The sequence below is a fragment of the Lepisosteus oculatus genome, chromosome 4 (genome assembly GCF_040954835.1).
Source record: "Lepisosteus oculatus isolate fLepOcu1 chromosome 4, fLepOcu1.hap2, whole genome shotgun sequence".
In the NCBI taxonomy this organism is placed as follows: Eukaryota; Metazoa; Chordata; class Actinopteri; order Semionotiformes; family Lepisosteidae; genus Lepisosteus; species Lepisosteus oculatus.
This window is the reverse complement of record NC_090699.1, coordinates 16,278,514-16,292,981: the sequence shown is the minus strand read 5'-3', so window position 1 is coordinate 16,292,981 and position 14,468 is coordinate 16,278,514. Positions and strand designations below refer to the sequence as shown.

The window sequence follows — 14,468 nt, the reverse complement described above, 5'->3', positions numbered from 1 at the left end:
AGAGGAGGAAAAGGGCTCGTCCGGGATTCGAACCCGGGACCTCTCGCACCCGAAGCGAGAATCATACGCCTAGACCAACGAGCCACAGCGACTCTTCCGCTTCTGTGTTGTCAGCGAGCTGGAGGACGGGGGGAGGCGTCATTCGCTCGTCCCGTCAGACCTTCATCAATAAGTCAAGAAAGCCGACTGCCTTGAAGGCGAAGGGCAGTGGACGGCGCCCGGTAAGAGGGGAACAAGCGGCACAAGGCGACGCCGAGGAGGAAGGCACAGCGAGGGGGATTAGCTCACATGGTAGAGCGCTCGCTTTGCATGCGAGAGGTAGCGGGATCGATGCCCGCATCCTCCAGGTGTACGCTGAGCGCTCGGTGCGTCGAGAGGTGTCCTTTAACCCCTGATCACGCCTTGCGAGGAGAGTGTGAAGCGTTTAGCAGCCACGCCCCCTTTTCATCTTCTCTCTGGTTTAAGTACGTCTCCGCCACTCTCTCTTGACACTTCATGGCAGCATGTCGGGGGTCCGAGTGATGTTTTTAATGGCTGAGTGAGGGCACGACGCTGAAGCAGAGAGGCCATTTCAGCCAGAGAGACTTGTGCTAGGTGAGCTGTGAAAGACAGACTCGCGACAGAAACAAAGCCCCAAAGTCTCGGGTGAGATCAAAAGGCAAATGCAACACCCAGCAGAGGGTGTCGCAAGATTAGGGAACAGGCGTCTGAAATCCCTGTGAGGCAAACTTTCCGGCCCGGGCACCGCAGCTGGCCTCGTTGGCGTAGTAGGTAGCGCGTCAGTCTCATAATCTGAAGGTCGTGAGTTCGATCCTCACACGGGGCAGGGCCACTTGCTTTCTTGCTCTTTTCAGACACTTGCAGCAACTATTCGCTCAGAACCACGTCTGCGTGCCTACCACGTGGAAAGCCTCACCTTTACACGGGAGAGGAGCAAAGCCGCACCCCTTTCCTACATAACACTCACATTCAGAGTTAAATCCCCAAATTTGCCCTAACTTTCGCTGGCGCTGCTGTCAGCCTGCCCCTGTTGCCGATGAAAGGCTCACACAGCGTCATGACAGTTGCAAAACAATGTTCCACACTCCGTAAGCGACAACTTCAGTGTTTCAAGTCACCCGATATGCCGAGAGTCAAAGGAGCGCAAAACCCCAAGCGTCAAAAGACAAGATGAGTTGATGGAAAGAGCATTGAATTGAGGAGCACAAAAGTTCAGCTCGTACAATAGGCAACGAAGGTCTATTCGTGCGTCTTCATCGCACTTGAAAGGACTGCCTTGCAGACCAAGGGCAGCGGGCGGTAAGACATGATGCCGAGAAGCCTGAAGCGAGGGGGATTAGCTCAAATGGTAGAGCGCTCGCTTAGCATGCGAGAGGTAGCGGGATCGATGCCCGCATCCTCCAGGTGCGAGTCTGGAGCTCTGGGAGCCGGGTGCTCTCCTTTAGCCTCTTCGACTTCTGATAGGTTCTCCTCCGCTCAACGTCCTTCAGCTGTCAAGCATTGAAGGGCCACGCCTCCTTCCCCACCTCAGTCTGCACCCAGTGCGTCTCCGGCATTTTCTCGTCCGATTTGGCAGCTTAGCAAATGAAAAGTATATCCGAGTGAAAACGGTGGTGAGAATACTCTCACGAATCCTTAGAAGACGTGCGTTTGATCAACGATTGCTTAACATTCACATTCGAGCCATCAAGCTCGTAGTTTTCCTTCAAATATTGAAAGCTGTCAGCGAGCACATCACGCTCTGCAGGACGGTGAAGTATTTTGAGTACTTCAACAGAAAGAAGAGCAGACAGCTCCACAAATATGCGAGGCGCAGAGAGCGCAAGGCGAGCCCCGCACACGTTTCGGTGGCTGAGAGAGGGCGGTTTTTGCTTCTGCATTTCTCAAGTAATGGCGCATGACGACAAGCGATCGCGGTGCTCATTTACCACATAGCGGTGAGGAGTTTTCAGGACGTGTTCTTTTGAACGAGCAACGAGGTTGCCGCCTTGGACAGCTGACTGCACGCTGGCATTGTGCCACGTGATGAGGATTGACCAGGCTCCTTCAGTCATCAGTCACCTTCCATCGTTTGCCGTAAGCAGACGCTGCGAGGTGTTGTGGATATCAGTTCCCAGGAGTGAGGAAGAGGAGGAAAAGGGCTCGTCCGGGATTCGAACCCGGGACCTCTCGCACCCGAAGCGAGAATCATACGCCTAGACCAACGAGCCACAGCGACTCTTCCGCTTCTGTGTTGTCAGCGAGCTGGAGGACGGGGGGAGGCGTCATTCGCTCGTCCCGTCAGACCTTCATCAATAAGTCAAGAAAGCCGACTGCCTTGAAGGCGAAGGGCAGTGGACGGCGCCCGGTAAGAGGGGAACAAGCGGCACAAGGCGACGCCGAGGAGGAAGGCACAGCGAGGGGGATTAGCTCACATGGTAGAGCGCTCGCTTTGCATGCGAGAGGTAGCGGGATCGATGCCCGCATCCTCCAGGTGTACGCTGAGCGCTCGGTGCGTCGAGAGGTGTCCTTTAACCCCTGATCACGCCTTGCGAGGAGAGTGTGAAGCGTTTAGCAGCCACGCCCCCTTTTCATCTTCTCTCTGGTTTAAGTACGTCTCCGCCACTCTCTCTTGACACTTCATGGCAGCATGTCGGGGGTCCGAGTGATGTTTTTAATGGCTGAGTGAGGGCACGACGCTGAAGCAGAGAGGCCATTTCAGCCAGAGAGACTTGTGCTAGGTGAGCTGTGAAAGACAGACTCGCGACAGAAACAAAGCCCCAAAGTCTCGGGTGAGATCAAAAGGCAAATGCAACACCCAGCAGAGGGTGTCGCAAGATTAGGGAACAGGCGTCTGAAATCCCTGTGAGGCAAACTTTCCGGCCCGGGCACCGCAGCTGGCCTCGTTGGCGTAGTAGGTAGCGCGTCAGTCTCATAATCTGAAGGTCGTGAGTTCGATCCTCACACGGGGCAGGGCCACTTGCTTTCTTGCTCTTTTCAGACACTTGCAGCAACTATTCGCTCAGAACCACGTCTGCGTGCCTACCACGTGGAAAGCCTCACCTTTACACGGGAGAGGAGCAAAGCCGCACCCCTTTCCTACATAACACTCACATTCAGAGTTAAATCCCCAAATTTGCCCTAACTTTCGCTGGCGCTGCTGTCAGCCTGCCCCTGTTGCCGATGAAAGGCTCACACAGCGTCATGACAGTTGCAAAACAATGTTCCACACTCCGTAAGCGACAACTTCAGTGTTTCAAGTCACCCGATATGCCGAGAGTCAAAGGAGCGCAAAACCCCAAGCGTCAAAAGACAAGATGAGTTGATGGAAAGAGCATTGAATTGAGGAGCACAAAAGTTCAGCTCGTACAATAGGCAACGAAGGTCTATTCGTGCGTCTTCATCGCACTTGAAAGGACTGCCTTGCAGACCAAGGGCAGCGGGCGGTAAGACATGATGCCGAGAAGCCTGAAGCGAGGGGGATTAGCTCAAATGGTAGAGCGCTCGCTTAGCATGCGAGAGGTAGCGGGATCGATGCCCGCATCCTCCAGGTGCGAGTCTGGAGCTCTGGGAGCCGGGTGCTCTCCTTTAGCCTCTTCGACTTCTGATAGGTTCTCCTCCGCTCAACGTCCTTCAGCTGTCAAGCATTGAAGGGCCACGCCTCCTTCCCCACCTCAGTCTGCACCCAGTGCGTCTCCGGCATTTTCTCGTCCGATTTGGCAGCTTAGCAAATGAAAAGTATATCCGAGTGAAAACGGTGGTGAGAATACTCTCACGAATCCTTAGAAGACGTGCGTTTGATCAACGATTGCTTAACATTCACATTCGAGCCATCAAGCTCGTAGTTTTCCTTCAAATATTGAAAGCTGTCAGCGAGCACATCACGCTCTGCAGGACGGTGAAGTATTTTGAGTACTTCAACAGAAAGAAGAGCAGACAGCTCCACAAATATGCGAGGCGCAGAGAGCGCAAGGCGAGCCCCGCACACGTTTCGGTGGCTGAGAGAGGGCGGTTTTTGCTTCTGCATTTCTCAAGTAATGGCGCATGACGACAAGCGATCGCGGTGCTCATTTACCACATAGCGGTGAGGAGTTTTCAGGACGTGTTCTTTTGAACGAGCAACGAGGTTGCCGCCTTGGACAGCTGACTGCACGCTGGCATTGTGCCACGTGATGAGGATTGACCAGGCTCCTTCAGTCATCAGTCACCTTCCATCGTTTGCCGTAAGCAGACGCTGCGAGGTGATTTGGATATCAGGTCCCAGGAGTGTGGAAGAGGAGGAAAAGGGCTCGTCCGGGATTTGAACCCGGGACCTCTCGCACCCAAAGCGAGAATCATACGCCTAGACCAACGAGCCACAGCGACTCTTCCGCTTCTGTGTTGTCAGCGAGCTGGAGGACGGGGGGAGGCGTCATTCGCTCGTCCCGTCAGACCTTCATCAATAAGTCAAGAAAGCCGACTGCCTTGCAGGCGAAGGGCAGTGGACGGCGCCCTGTAAGAGGGGAACAAGCGGCACAAGGCCACGCCGAGGAGGAAGGGACAGCGAAGGGGATTAGCTCACATGGTAGAGCGCTCGCTTTGCATGCGAGAGGTAGCGGGATCGATGCCCGCATCCTCCAGGTGTACGCTGAGCGCTCGGTGCGTCGAGAGGTGTCCTTTAACCCCTGATCACGCCTTGCGAGGAGAGTGTGAAGCGTTTAGCAGCCACGCCCCCTTTTCATCTTCTCTCTGGTTTAAGTACGTCTCCGCCACTCTCTCTTGACACTTCATGGCAGCATGTCGGGGGTCCGAGTGATGTTTTTAATGGCTGAGTGAGGGCACGACGCTGAAGCAGAGAGGCCATTTCAGCCAGAGAGACTTGTGCTAGGTGAGCTGTGAAAGACAGACTCGCGACAGAAACAAAGCCCCAAAGTCTCGGGTGAGATCAAAAGGCAAATGCAACACCCAGCAGAGGGTGTCGCAAGATTAGGGAACAGGCGTCTGAAATCCCTGTGAGGCAAACTTTCCGGCCCGGGCACCGCAGCTGGCCTCGTTGGCGTAGTAGGTAGCGCGTCAGTCTCATAATCTGAAGGTCGTGAGTTCGATCCTCACACGGGGCAGGGCCACTTGCTTTCTTGCTCTTTTCAGACACTTGCAGCAACTATTCGCTCAGAACCACGTCTGCGTGCCTACCACGTGGAAAGCCTCACCTTTACACGGGAGAGGAGCAAAGCCGCACCCCTTTCCTACATAACACTCACATTCAGAGTTAAATCCCCAAATTTGCCCTAACTTTCGCTGGCGCTGCTGTCAGCCTGCCCCTGTTGCCGATGAAAGGCTCACACAGCGTCATGACAGTTGCAAAACAATGTTCCACACTCCGTAAGCGACAACTTCAGTGTTTCAAGTCACCCGATATGCCGAGAGTCAAAGGAGCGCAAAACCCCAAGCGTCAAAAGACAAGATGAGTTGATGGAAAGAGCATTGAATTGAGGAGCACAAAAGTTCAGCTCGTACAATAGGCAACGAAGGTCTATTCGTGCGTCTTCATCGCACTTGAAAGGACTGCCTTGCAGACCAAGGGCAGCGGGCGGTAAGACATGATGCCGAGAAGCCTGAAGCGAGGGGGATTAGCTCAAATGGTAGAGCGCTCGCTTAGCATGCGAGAGGTAGCGGGATCGATGCCCGCATCCTCCAGGTGCGAGTCTGGAGCTCTGGGAGCCGGGTGCTCTCCTTTAGCCTCTGCGACTTCTGATAGGTTCTCCTCCGCTCAACGTCCTTCAGCTGTCAAGCATTGAAGGGCCACGCCTCCTTCCCCACCTCAGTCTGCACCGAGTGCGTCCGATTTGGCAGCTTAGCAAATGAAAAGTATATCCGAGTGAAAACAATGCTGAGAATACTCTCACGAATCCTTAGAAGACGTGCGTTTGATCAACGATTGCTTAACATTCACATTCGAGCCATCAAGCTCGTAGTTTTCCTTCAAATATTGAAAGCTGTCAGCGAGCACATCACGCTCTGGAGGACGGTGAAGTATTTTGAGTACTTCAACAGAAAGAAGAGCAGACAGCTCCGCAAATATGCGAGGCGCAGAGAGCGCAAGGCGAGCCCCGCACACGTTTCGGTGGCTGAGAGAGGGCGGTTTTTGCTTCTGCATTTCTCAAGTAATGGCGCATGACGACAAGCGATCGCGGTGCTCATTTACCACATAGCGGTGAGGAGTTTTCATGACGTGTTCTTTTGAACGAGCAACGAGGTTGCCGCCTTGGACAGCTGACTGCACGCTGGCATTGTGCCACGTGATGAGGATTGACCAGGCTCCTTCAGTCATCAGTCACCTTCCATCGTTTGCCGTAAGCAGACGCTGCGAGGTGTTGTGGATATCAGTTCCCAGGAGTGAGGAAGAGGAGGAAAAGGGCTCGTCCGGGATTCGAACCCGGGACCTCTCGCACCCGAAGCGAGAATCATACGCCTAGACCAACGAGCCACAGCGACTCTTCCGCTTCTGTGTTGTCAGCGAGCTGGAGGACGGGGGGAGGCGTCATTCGCTCGTCCCGTCAGACCTTCATCAATAAGTCAAGAAAGCCGACTGCCTTGAAGGCGAAGGGCAGTGGACGGCGCCCGGTAAGAGGGGAACAAGCGGCACAAGGCGACGCCGAGGAGGAAGGCACAGCGAGGGGGATTAGCTCACATGGTAGAGCGCTCGCTTTGCATGCGAGAGGTAGCGGGATCGATGCCCGCATCCTCCAGGTGTACGCTGAGCGCTCGGTGCGTCGAGAGGTGTCCTTTAACCCCTGATCACGCCTTGCGAGGAGAGTGTGAAGCGTTTAGCAGCCACGCCCCCTTTTCATCTTCTCTCTGGTTTAAGTACGTCTCCGCCACTCTCTCTTGACACTTCATGGCAGCATGTCGGGGGTCCGAGTGATGTTTTTAATGGCTGAGTGAGGGCACGACGCTGAAGCAGAGAGGCCATTTCAGCCAGAGAGACTTGTGCTAGGTGAGCTGTGAAAGACAGACTCGCGACAGAAACAAAGCCCCAAAGTCTCGGGTGAGATCAAAAGGCAAATGCAACACCCAGCAGAGGGTGTCGCAAGATTAGGGAACAGGCGTCTGAAATCCCTGTGAGGCAAACTTTCCGACCCGGGCACCGCAGCTGGCCTCGTTGGCGTAGTAGGTAGCGCGTCAGTCTCATAATCTGAAGGTCGTGAGTTCGATCCTCACACGGGGCAGGGCCACTTGCTTTCTTGCTCTTTTCAGACACTTGCAGCAACTATTCGCTCAGAACCACGTCTGCGTGCCTACCACGTGGAAAGCCTCACCTTTACACGGGAGAGGAGCAAAGCCGCACCCCTTTCCTACATAACACTCACATTCAGAGTTAAATCCCCAAATTTGCCCTAACTTTCGCTGGCGCTGCTGTCAGCCTGCCCCTGTTGCCGATGAAAGGCTCACACAGCGTCATGACAGTTGCAAAACAATGTTCCACACTCCGTAAGCGACAACTTCAGTGTTTCAAGTCACCCGATATGCCGAGAGTCAAAGGAGCGCAAAACCCCAAGCGTCAAAAGACAAGATGAGTTGATGGAAAGAGCATTGAATTGAGGAGCACAAAAGTTCAGCTCGTACAATAGGCAACGAAGGTCTATTCGTGCGTCTTCATCGCACTTGAAAGGACTGCCTTGCAGACCAAGGGCAGCGGGCGGTAAGACATGATGCCGAGAAGCCTGAAGCGAGGGGGATTAGCTCAAATGGTAGAGCGCTCGCTTAGCATGCGAGAGGTAGCGGGATCGATGCCCGCATCCTCCAGGTGCGAGTCTGGAGCTCTGGGAGCCGGGTGCTCTCCTTTAGCCTCTTCGACTTCTGATAGGTTCTCCTCCGCTCAACGTCCTTCAGCTGTCAAGCATTGAAGGGCCACGCCTCCTTCCCCACCTCAGTCTGCACCCAGTGCGTCTCCGGCATTTTCTCGTCCGATTTGGCAGCTTAGCAAATGAAAAGTATATCCGAGTGAAAACGGTGGTGAGAATACTCTCACGAATCCTTAGAAGACGTGCGTTTGATCAACGATTGCTTAACATTCACATTCGAGCCATCAAGCTCGTAGTTTTCCTTCAAATATTGAAAGCTGTCAGCGAGCACATCACGCTCTGCAGGACGGTGAAGTATTTTGAGTACTTCAACAGAAAGAAGAGCAGACAGCTCCACAAATATGCGAGGCGCAGAGAGCGCAAGGCGAGCCCCGCACACGTTTCGGTGGCTGAGAGAGGGCGGTTTTTGCTTCTGCATTTCTCAAGTAATGGCGCATGACGACAAGCGATCGCGGTGCTCATTTACCACATAGCGGTGAGGAGTTTTCAGGACGTGTTCTTTTGAACGAGCAACGAGGTTGCCGCCTTGGACAGCTGACTGCACGCTGGCATTGTGCCACGTGATGAGGATTGACCAGGCTCCTTCAGTCATCAGTCACCTTCCATCGTTTGCCGTAAGCAGACGCTGCGAGGTGATTTGGATATCAGGTCCCAGGAGTGTGGAAGAGGAGGAAAAGGGCTCGTCCGGGATTTGAACCCGGGACCTCTCGCACCCGAAGCGAGAATCATACGCCTAGACCAACGAGCCACAGCGACTCTTCCGCTTCTGTGTTGTCAGCGAGCTGGAGGACGGGGGGAGGCGTCATTCGCTCGTCCCGTCAGACCTTCATCAATAAGTCAAGAAAGCCGACTGCCTTGCAGGCGAAGGGCAGTGGACGGCGCCCTGTAAGAGGGGAACAAGCGGCACAAGGCCACGCCGAGGAGGAAGGGACAGCGAAGGGGATTAGCTCACATGGTAGAGCGCTCGCTTTGCATGCGAGAGGTAGCGGGATCGATGCCCGCATCCTCCAGGTGTACGCTGAGCGCTCGGTGCGTCGAGAGGTGTCCTTTAACCCCTGATCACGCCTTGCGAGGAGAGTGTGAAGCGTTTAGCAGCCACGCCCCCTTTTCATCTTCTCTCTGGTTTAAGTACGTCTCCGCCACTCTCTCTTGACACTTCATGGCAGCATGTCGGGGGTCCGAGTGATGTTTTTAATGGCTGAGTGAGGGCACGACGCTGAAGCAGAGAGGCCATTTCAGCCAGAGAGACTTGTGCTAGGTGAGCTGTGAAAGACAGACTCGCGACAGAAACAAAGCCCCAAAGTCTCGGGTGAGATCAAAAGGCAAATGCAACACCCAGCAGAGGGTGTCGCAAGATTAGGGAACAGGCGTCTGAAATCCCTGTGAGGCAAACTTTCCGGCCCGGGCACCGCAGCTGGCCTCGTTGGCGTAGTAGGTAGCGCGTCAGTCTCATAATCTGAAGGTCGTGAGTTCGATCCTCACACGGGGCAGGGCCACTTGCTTTCTTGCTCTTTTCAGACACTTGCAGCAACTATTCGCTCAGAACCACGTCTGCGTGCCTACCACGTGGAAAGCCTCACCTTTACACGGGAGAGGAGCAAAGCCGCACCCCTTTCCTACATAACACTCACATTCAGAGTTAAATCCCCAAATTTGCCCTAACTTTCGCTGGCGCTGCTGTCAGCCTGCCCCTGTTGCCGATGAAAGGCTCACACAGCGTCATGACAGTTGCAAAACAATGTTCCACACTCCGTAAGCGACAACTTCAGTGTTTCAAGTCACCCGATATGCCGAGAGTCAAAGGAGCGCAAAACCCCAAGCGTCAAAAGACAAGATGAGTTGATGGAAAGAGCATTGAATTGAGGAGCACAAAAGTTCAGCTCGTACAATAGGCAACGAAGGTCTATTCGTGCGTCTTCATCGCACTTGAAAGGACTGCCTTGCAGACCAAGGGCAGCGGGCGGTAAGACATGATGCCGAGAAGCCTGAAGCGAGGGGGATTAGCTCAAATGGTAGAGCGCTCGCTTAGCATGCGAGAGGTAGCGGGATCGATGCCCGCATCCTCCAGGTGCGAGTCTGGAGCTCTGGGAGCCGGGTGCTCTCCTTTAGCCTCTGCGACTTCTGATAGGTTCTCCTCCGCTCAACGTCCTTCAGCTGTCAAGCATTGAAGGGCCACGCCTCCTTCCCCACCTCAGTCTGCACCGAGTGCGTCCGATTTGGCAGCTTAGCAAATGAAAAGTATATCCGAGTGAAAACAATGCTGAGAATACTCTCACGAATCCTTAGAAGACGTGCGTTTGATCAACGATTGCTTAACATTCACATTCGAGCCATCAAGCTCGTAGTTTTCCTTCAAATATTGAAAGCTGTCAGCGAGCACATCACGCTCTGGAGGACGGTGAAGTATTTTGAGTACTTCAACAGAAAGAAGAGCAGACAGCTCCGCAAATATGCGAGGCGCAGAGAGCGCAAGGCGAGCCCCGCACACGTTTCGGTGGCTGAGAGAGGGCGGTTTTTGCTTCTGCATTTCTCAAGTAATGGCGCATGACGACAAGCGATCGCGGTGCTCATTTACCACATAGCGGTGAGGAGTTTTCATGACGTGTTCTTTTGAACGAGCAACGAGGTTGCCGCCTTGGACAGCTGACTGCACGCTGGCATTGTGCCACGTGATGAGGATTGACCAGGCTCCTTCAGTCATCAGTCACCTTCCATCGTTTGCCGTAAGCAGACGCTGCGAGGTGTTGTGGATATCAGTTCCCAGGAGTGAGGAAGAGGAGGAAAAGGGCTCGTCCGGGATTCGAACCCGGGACCTCTCGCACCCGAAGCGAGAATCATACGCCTAGACCAACGAGCCACAGCGACTCTTCCGCTTTTGTGTTGTCAGCGAGCTGGAGGACGGGGGGAGGCGTCATTCGCTCGTCCCGTCAGACCTTCATCAATAAGTCAAGAAAGCCGACTGCCTTGAAGGCGAAGGGCAGTGGACGGCGCCCGGTAAGAGGGGAACAAGCGGCACAAGGCGACGCCGAGGAGGAAGGCACAGCGAGGGGGATTAGCTCACATGGTAGAGCGCTCGCTTTGCATGCGAGAGGTAGCGGGATCGATGCCCGCATCCTCCAGGTGTACGCTGAGCGCTCGGTGCGTCGAGAGGTGTCCTTTAACCCCTGATCACGCCTTGCGAGGAGAGTGTGAAGCGTTTAGCAGCCACGCCCCCTTTTCATCTTCTCTCTGGTTTAAGTACGTCTCCGCCACTCTCTCTTGACACTTCATGGCAGCATGTCGGGGGTCCGAGTGATGTTTTTAATGGCTGAGTGAGGGCACGACGCTGAAGCAGAGAGGCCATTTCAGCCAGAGAGACTTGTGCTAGGTGAGCTGTGAAAGACAGACTCGCGACAGAAACAAAGCCCCAAAGTCTCGGGTGAGATCAAAAGGCAAATGCAACACCCAGCAGAGGGTGTCGCAAGATTAGGGAACAGGCGTCTGAAATCCCTGTGAGGCAAACTTTCCGGCCCGGGCACCGCAGCTGGCCTCGTTGGCGTAGTAGGTAGCGCGTCAGTCTCATAATCTGAAGGTCGTGAGTTCGATCCTCACACGGGGCAGGGCCACTTGCTTTCTTGCTCTTTTCAGACACTTGCAGCAACTATTCGCTCAGAACCACGTCTGCGTGCCTACCACGTGGAAAGCCTCACCTTTACACGGGAGAGGAGCAAAGCCGCACCCCTTTCCTACATAACACTCACATTCAGAGTTAAATCCCCAAATTTGCCCTAACTTTCGCTGGCGCTGCTGTCAGCCTGCCCCTGTTGCCGATGAAAGGCTCACACAGCGTCATGACAGTTGCAAAACAATGTTCCACACTCCGTAAGCGACAACTTCAGTGTTTCAAGTCACCCGATATGCCGAGAGTCAAAGGAGCGCAAAACCCCAAGCGTCAAAAGACAAGATGAGTTGATGGAAAGAGCATTGAATTGAGGAGCACAAAAGTTCAGCTCGTACAATAGGCAACGAAGGTCTATTCGTGCGTCTTCATCGCACTTGAAAGGACTGCCTTGCAGACCAAGGGCAGCGGGCGGTAAGACATGATGCCGAGAAGCCTGAAGCGAGGGGGATTAGCTCAAATGGTAGAGCGCTCGCTTAGCATGCGAGAGGTAGCGGGATCGATGCCCGCATCCTCCAGGTGCGAGTCTGGAGCTCTGGGAGCCGGGTGCTCTCCTTTAGCCTCTTCGACTTCTGATAGGTTCTCCTCCGCTCAACGTCCTTCAGCTGTCAAGCATTGAAGGGCCACGCCTCCTTCCCCACCTCAGTCTGCACCCAGTGCGTCTCCGGCATTTTCTCGTCCGATTTGGCAGCTTAGCAAATGAAAAGTATATCCGAGTGAAAACGGTGGTGAGAATACTCTCACGAATCCTTAGAAGACGTGCGTTTGATCAACGATTGCTTAACATTCACATTCGAGCCATCAAGCTCGTAGTTTTCCTTCAAATATTGAAAGCTGTCAGCGAGCACATCACGCTCTGCAGGACGGTGAAGTATTTTGAGTACTTCAACAGAAAGAAGAGCAGACAGCTCCACAAATATGCGAGGCGCAGAGAGCGCAAGGCGAGCCCCGCACACGTTTCGGTGGCTGAGAGAGGGCGGTTTTTGCTTCTGCATTTCTCAAGTAATGGCGCATGACGACAAGCGATCGCGGTGCTCATTTACCACATAGCGGTGAGGAGTTTTCAGGACGTGTTCTTTTGAACGAGCAACGAGGTTGCCGCCTTGGACAGCTGACTGCACGCTGGCATTGTGCCACGTGATGAGGATTGACCAGGCTCCTTCAGTCATCAGTCACCTTCCATCGTTTGCCGTAAGCAGACGCTGCGAGGTGATGTGGATATCAGGTCCCAGGAGTGTGGAAGAGGAGGAAAAGGGCTCGTCCGGGATTTGAACCCGGGACCTCTCGCACCCAAAGCGAGAATCATACGCCTAGACCAACGAGCCACAGCAACTCTTCCGCTTCTGTGTTGTCAGCGAGCTGGAGGACGGGGGGAGGCGTCATTCGCTCGTCCCGTCAGACCTTCATCAATAAGTCAAGAAAGCCGACTGCCTTGCAGGCGAAGGGCAGTGGACGGCGCCCTGTAAGAGGGGAACAAGCGGCACAAGGCCACGCCGAGGAGGAAGGGACAGCGAAGGGGATTAGCTCACATGGTAGAGCGCTCGCTTTGCATGCGAGAGGTAGCGGGATCGATGCCCGCATCCTCCAGGTGTACGCTGAGCGCTCGGTGTGCCGAGAGGTGTCCTTTAACCCCTGATCATGCCTTGCGAGGAGAGTGTGAAGCGTTTAGCAGCCACGCCCCCTTTTCATCTTCTCTCTGGTTTAAGTACGTCTCCGCCACTCTCTCTTGACACTTCATGGCAGCATGTCGGGGGTCCGAGTGATGTTTTTAATGGCTGAGTGAGGGCACGACGCTGAAGCAGAGAGGCCATTTCAGCCAGAGAGACTTGTGCTAGGTGAGCTGTGAAAGACAGACTCGCGACAGAAACAAAGCCCCAAAGTCTCGGGTGAGATCAAAAGGCAAATGCAACACCCAGCAGAGGGTGTCGCAAGATTAGGGAACAGGCGTCTGAAATCCCTGTGAGGCAAACTTTCCGGCCCGGGCACCGCAGCTGGCCTCGTTGGCGTAGTAGGTAGCGCGTCAGTCTCATAATCTGAAGGTCGTGAGTTCGATCCTCACACGGGGCAGGGCCACTTGCTTTCTTGCTCTTTTCAGACACTTGCAGCAACTATTCGCTCAGAACCACGTCTGCGTGCCTACCACGTGGAAAGCCTCACCTTTACACGGGAGAGGAGCAAAGCCGCACCCCTTTCCTACATAACACTCACATTCAGAGTTAAATCCACAAATTTGCCCTAACTTTCGCTGGCGCTGCTGTCAGCCTGCCCCTGTTGCCGATGAAAGGCTCACACAGCGTCATGACAGTTGCAAAACAATGTTCCACACTCCGTAAGCGACAACTTCAGTGTTTCAAGTCACCCGATATGCCGAGAGTCAAAGGAGCGCAAAACCCCAAGCGTCAAAAGACAAGATGAGTTGATGGAAAGAGCATTGAATTGAGGAGCACAAAAGTTCAGCTCGTACAATAGGCAACGAAGGTCTATTCGTGCGTCTTCATCGCACTTGAAAGGACTGCCTTGCAGACCAAGGGCAGCGGGCGGTAAGACATGATGCCGAGAAGCGTGAAGCGAGGGGGATTAGCTCAAATGGTAGAGCGCTCGCTTAGCATGCGAGAGGTAGCGGGATCGATGCCCGCATCCTCCAGTTGCGAGTCTGGAGCTCTGGGAGCCGGGTGCTCTCCTTTAGCCTCTGCGACTTCTGATAGGTTCTCCTCCGCTCAACGTCCTTCAGCTGTCAAGCATTGAAGGGCCACGCCTCCTTCCCCACCTCAGTCTGCACCGAGTGCGTCCGATTTGGCAGCTTAGCAAATGAAAAGTATATCCGAGTGAAAACAATGCTGAGAATACTCTCACGAATCCTTAGAAGACGTGCGTTTGATCAACGATTGCTTAACATTCACATTCGAGCCATCAAGCTCGTAGTTTTCCTTCAAATATTGAAAGCTGTCAGCGAGCACATCACGCTCTGGAGGACGGTGAAGTATTTT

At 54.1% G+C, this 14,468-nt stretch overlaps 1 protein-coding gene and 25 non-coding genes across 26 annotated transcripts in view; 19 read left to right on the top strand and 7 right to left on the bottom strand.

Moving 5' to 3' along the window:
- Positions 1 to 14,468, top strand: part of LOC107077277 (baculoviral IAP repeat-containing protein 1-like) — a 150,575-nt gene that overhangs the window by 68,500 nt on the left and 67,607 nt on the right. The window lies entirely within an intron of this gene.
- trnap-cgg (transfer RNA proline (anticodon CGG)) lies at positions 13 to 84 on the bottom strand. Its single transcript has one exon. It is a non-coding gene; the product is annotated as a tRNA-Pro (tRNA).
- Positions 274 to 346, top strand: trnaa-ugc (transfer RNA alanine (anticodon UGC)). Its single transcript has one exon. It is a non-coding gene; the product is annotated as a tRNA-Ala (tRNA).
- trnam-cau (transfer RNA methionine (anticodon CAU)) lies at positions 754 to 826 on the top strand. The gene has a single exon. It is a non-coding gene; the product is annotated as a tRNA-Met (tRNA).
- On the top strand, positions 1,331 to 1,403 carry trnaa-agc (transfer RNA alanine (anticodon AGC)). The gene has a single exon. It is a non-coding gene; the product is annotated as a tRNA-Ala (tRNA).
- trnap-cgg (transfer RNA proline (anticodon CGG)) lies at positions 2,139 to 2,210 on the bottom strand. Its single transcript has one exon. It is a non-coding gene; the product is annotated as a tRNA-Pro (tRNA).
- trnaa-ugc (transfer RNA alanine (anticodon UGC)) lies at positions 2,400 to 2,472 on the top strand. The gene has a single exon. It is a non-coding gene; the product is annotated as a tRNA-Ala (tRNA).
- On the top strand, positions 2,880 to 2,952 carry trnam-cau (transfer RNA methionine (anticodon CAU)). Its single transcript has one exon. It is a non-coding gene; the product is annotated as a tRNA-Met (tRNA).
- On the top strand, positions 3,457 to 3,529 carry trnaa-agc (transfer RNA alanine (anticodon AGC)). Its single transcript has one exon. It is a non-coding gene; the product is annotated as a tRNA-Ala (tRNA).
- On the bottom strand, positions 4,265 to 4,336 carry trnap-ugg (transfer RNA proline (anticodon UGG)). Its single transcript has one exon. It is a non-coding gene; the product is annotated as a tRNA-Pro (tRNA).
- trnam-cau (transfer RNA methionine (anticodon CAU)) lies at positions 5,006 to 5,078 on the top strand. The gene has a single exon. It is a non-coding gene; the product is annotated as a tRNA-Met (tRNA).
- trnaa-agc (transfer RNA alanine (anticodon AGC)) lies at positions 5,583 to 5,655 on the top strand. The gene has a single exon. It is a non-coding gene; the product is annotated as a tRNA-Ala (tRNA).
- Positions 6,374 to 6,445, bottom strand: trnap-cgg (transfer RNA proline (anticodon CGG)). Its single transcript has one exon. It is a non-coding gene; the product is annotated as a tRNA-Pro (tRNA).
- Positions 6,635 to 6,707, top strand: trnaa-ugc (transfer RNA alanine (anticodon UGC)). Its single transcript has one exon. It is a non-coding gene; the product is annotated as a tRNA-Ala (tRNA).
- trnam-cau (transfer RNA methionine (anticodon CAU)) lies at positions 7,115 to 7,187 on the top strand. Its single transcript has one exon. It is a non-coding gene; the product is annotated as a tRNA-Met (tRNA).
- On the top strand, positions 7,692 to 7,764 carry trnaa-agc (transfer RNA alanine (anticodon AGC)). Its single transcript has one exon. It is a non-coding gene; the product is annotated as a tRNA-Ala (tRNA).
- Positions 8,500 to 8,571, bottom strand: trnap-cgg (transfer RNA proline (anticodon CGG)). Its single transcript has one exon. It is a non-coding gene; the product is annotated as a tRNA-Pro (tRNA).
- On the top strand, positions 9,241 to 9,313 carry trnam-cau (transfer RNA methionine (anticodon CAU)). Its single transcript has one exon. It is a non-coding gene; the product is annotated as a tRNA-Met (tRNA).
- trnaa-agc (transfer RNA alanine (anticodon AGC)) lies at positions 9,818 to 9,890 on the top strand. Its single transcript has one exon. It is a non-coding gene; the product is annotated as a tRNA-Ala (tRNA).
- trnap-cgg (transfer RNA proline (anticodon CGG)) lies at positions 10,609 to 10,680 on the bottom strand. Its single transcript has one exon. It is a non-coding gene; the product is annotated as a tRNA-Pro (tRNA).
- trnaa-ugc (transfer RNA alanine (anticodon UGC)) lies at positions 10,870 to 10,942 on the top strand. Its single transcript has one exon. It is a non-coding gene; the product is annotated as a tRNA-Ala (tRNA).
- trnam-cau (transfer RNA methionine (anticodon CAU)) lies at positions 11,350 to 11,422 on the top strand. Its single transcript has one exon. It is a non-coding gene; the product is annotated as a tRNA-Met (tRNA).
- trnaa-agc (transfer RNA alanine (anticodon AGC)) lies at positions 11,927 to 11,999 on the top strand. Its single transcript has one exon. It is a non-coding gene; the product is annotated as a tRNA-Ala (tRNA).
- trnap-ugg (transfer RNA proline (anticodon UGG)) lies at positions 12,735 to 12,806 on the bottom strand. The gene has a single exon. It is a non-coding gene; the product is annotated as a tRNA-Pro (tRNA).
- Positions 13,476 to 13,548, top strand: trnam-cau (transfer RNA methionine (anticodon CAU)). The gene has a single exon. It is a non-coding gene; the product is annotated as a tRNA-Met (tRNA).
- trnaa-agc (transfer RNA alanine (anticodon AGC)) lies at positions 14,053 to 14,125 on the top strand. Its single transcript has one exon. It is a non-coding gene; the product is annotated as a tRNA-Ala (tRNA).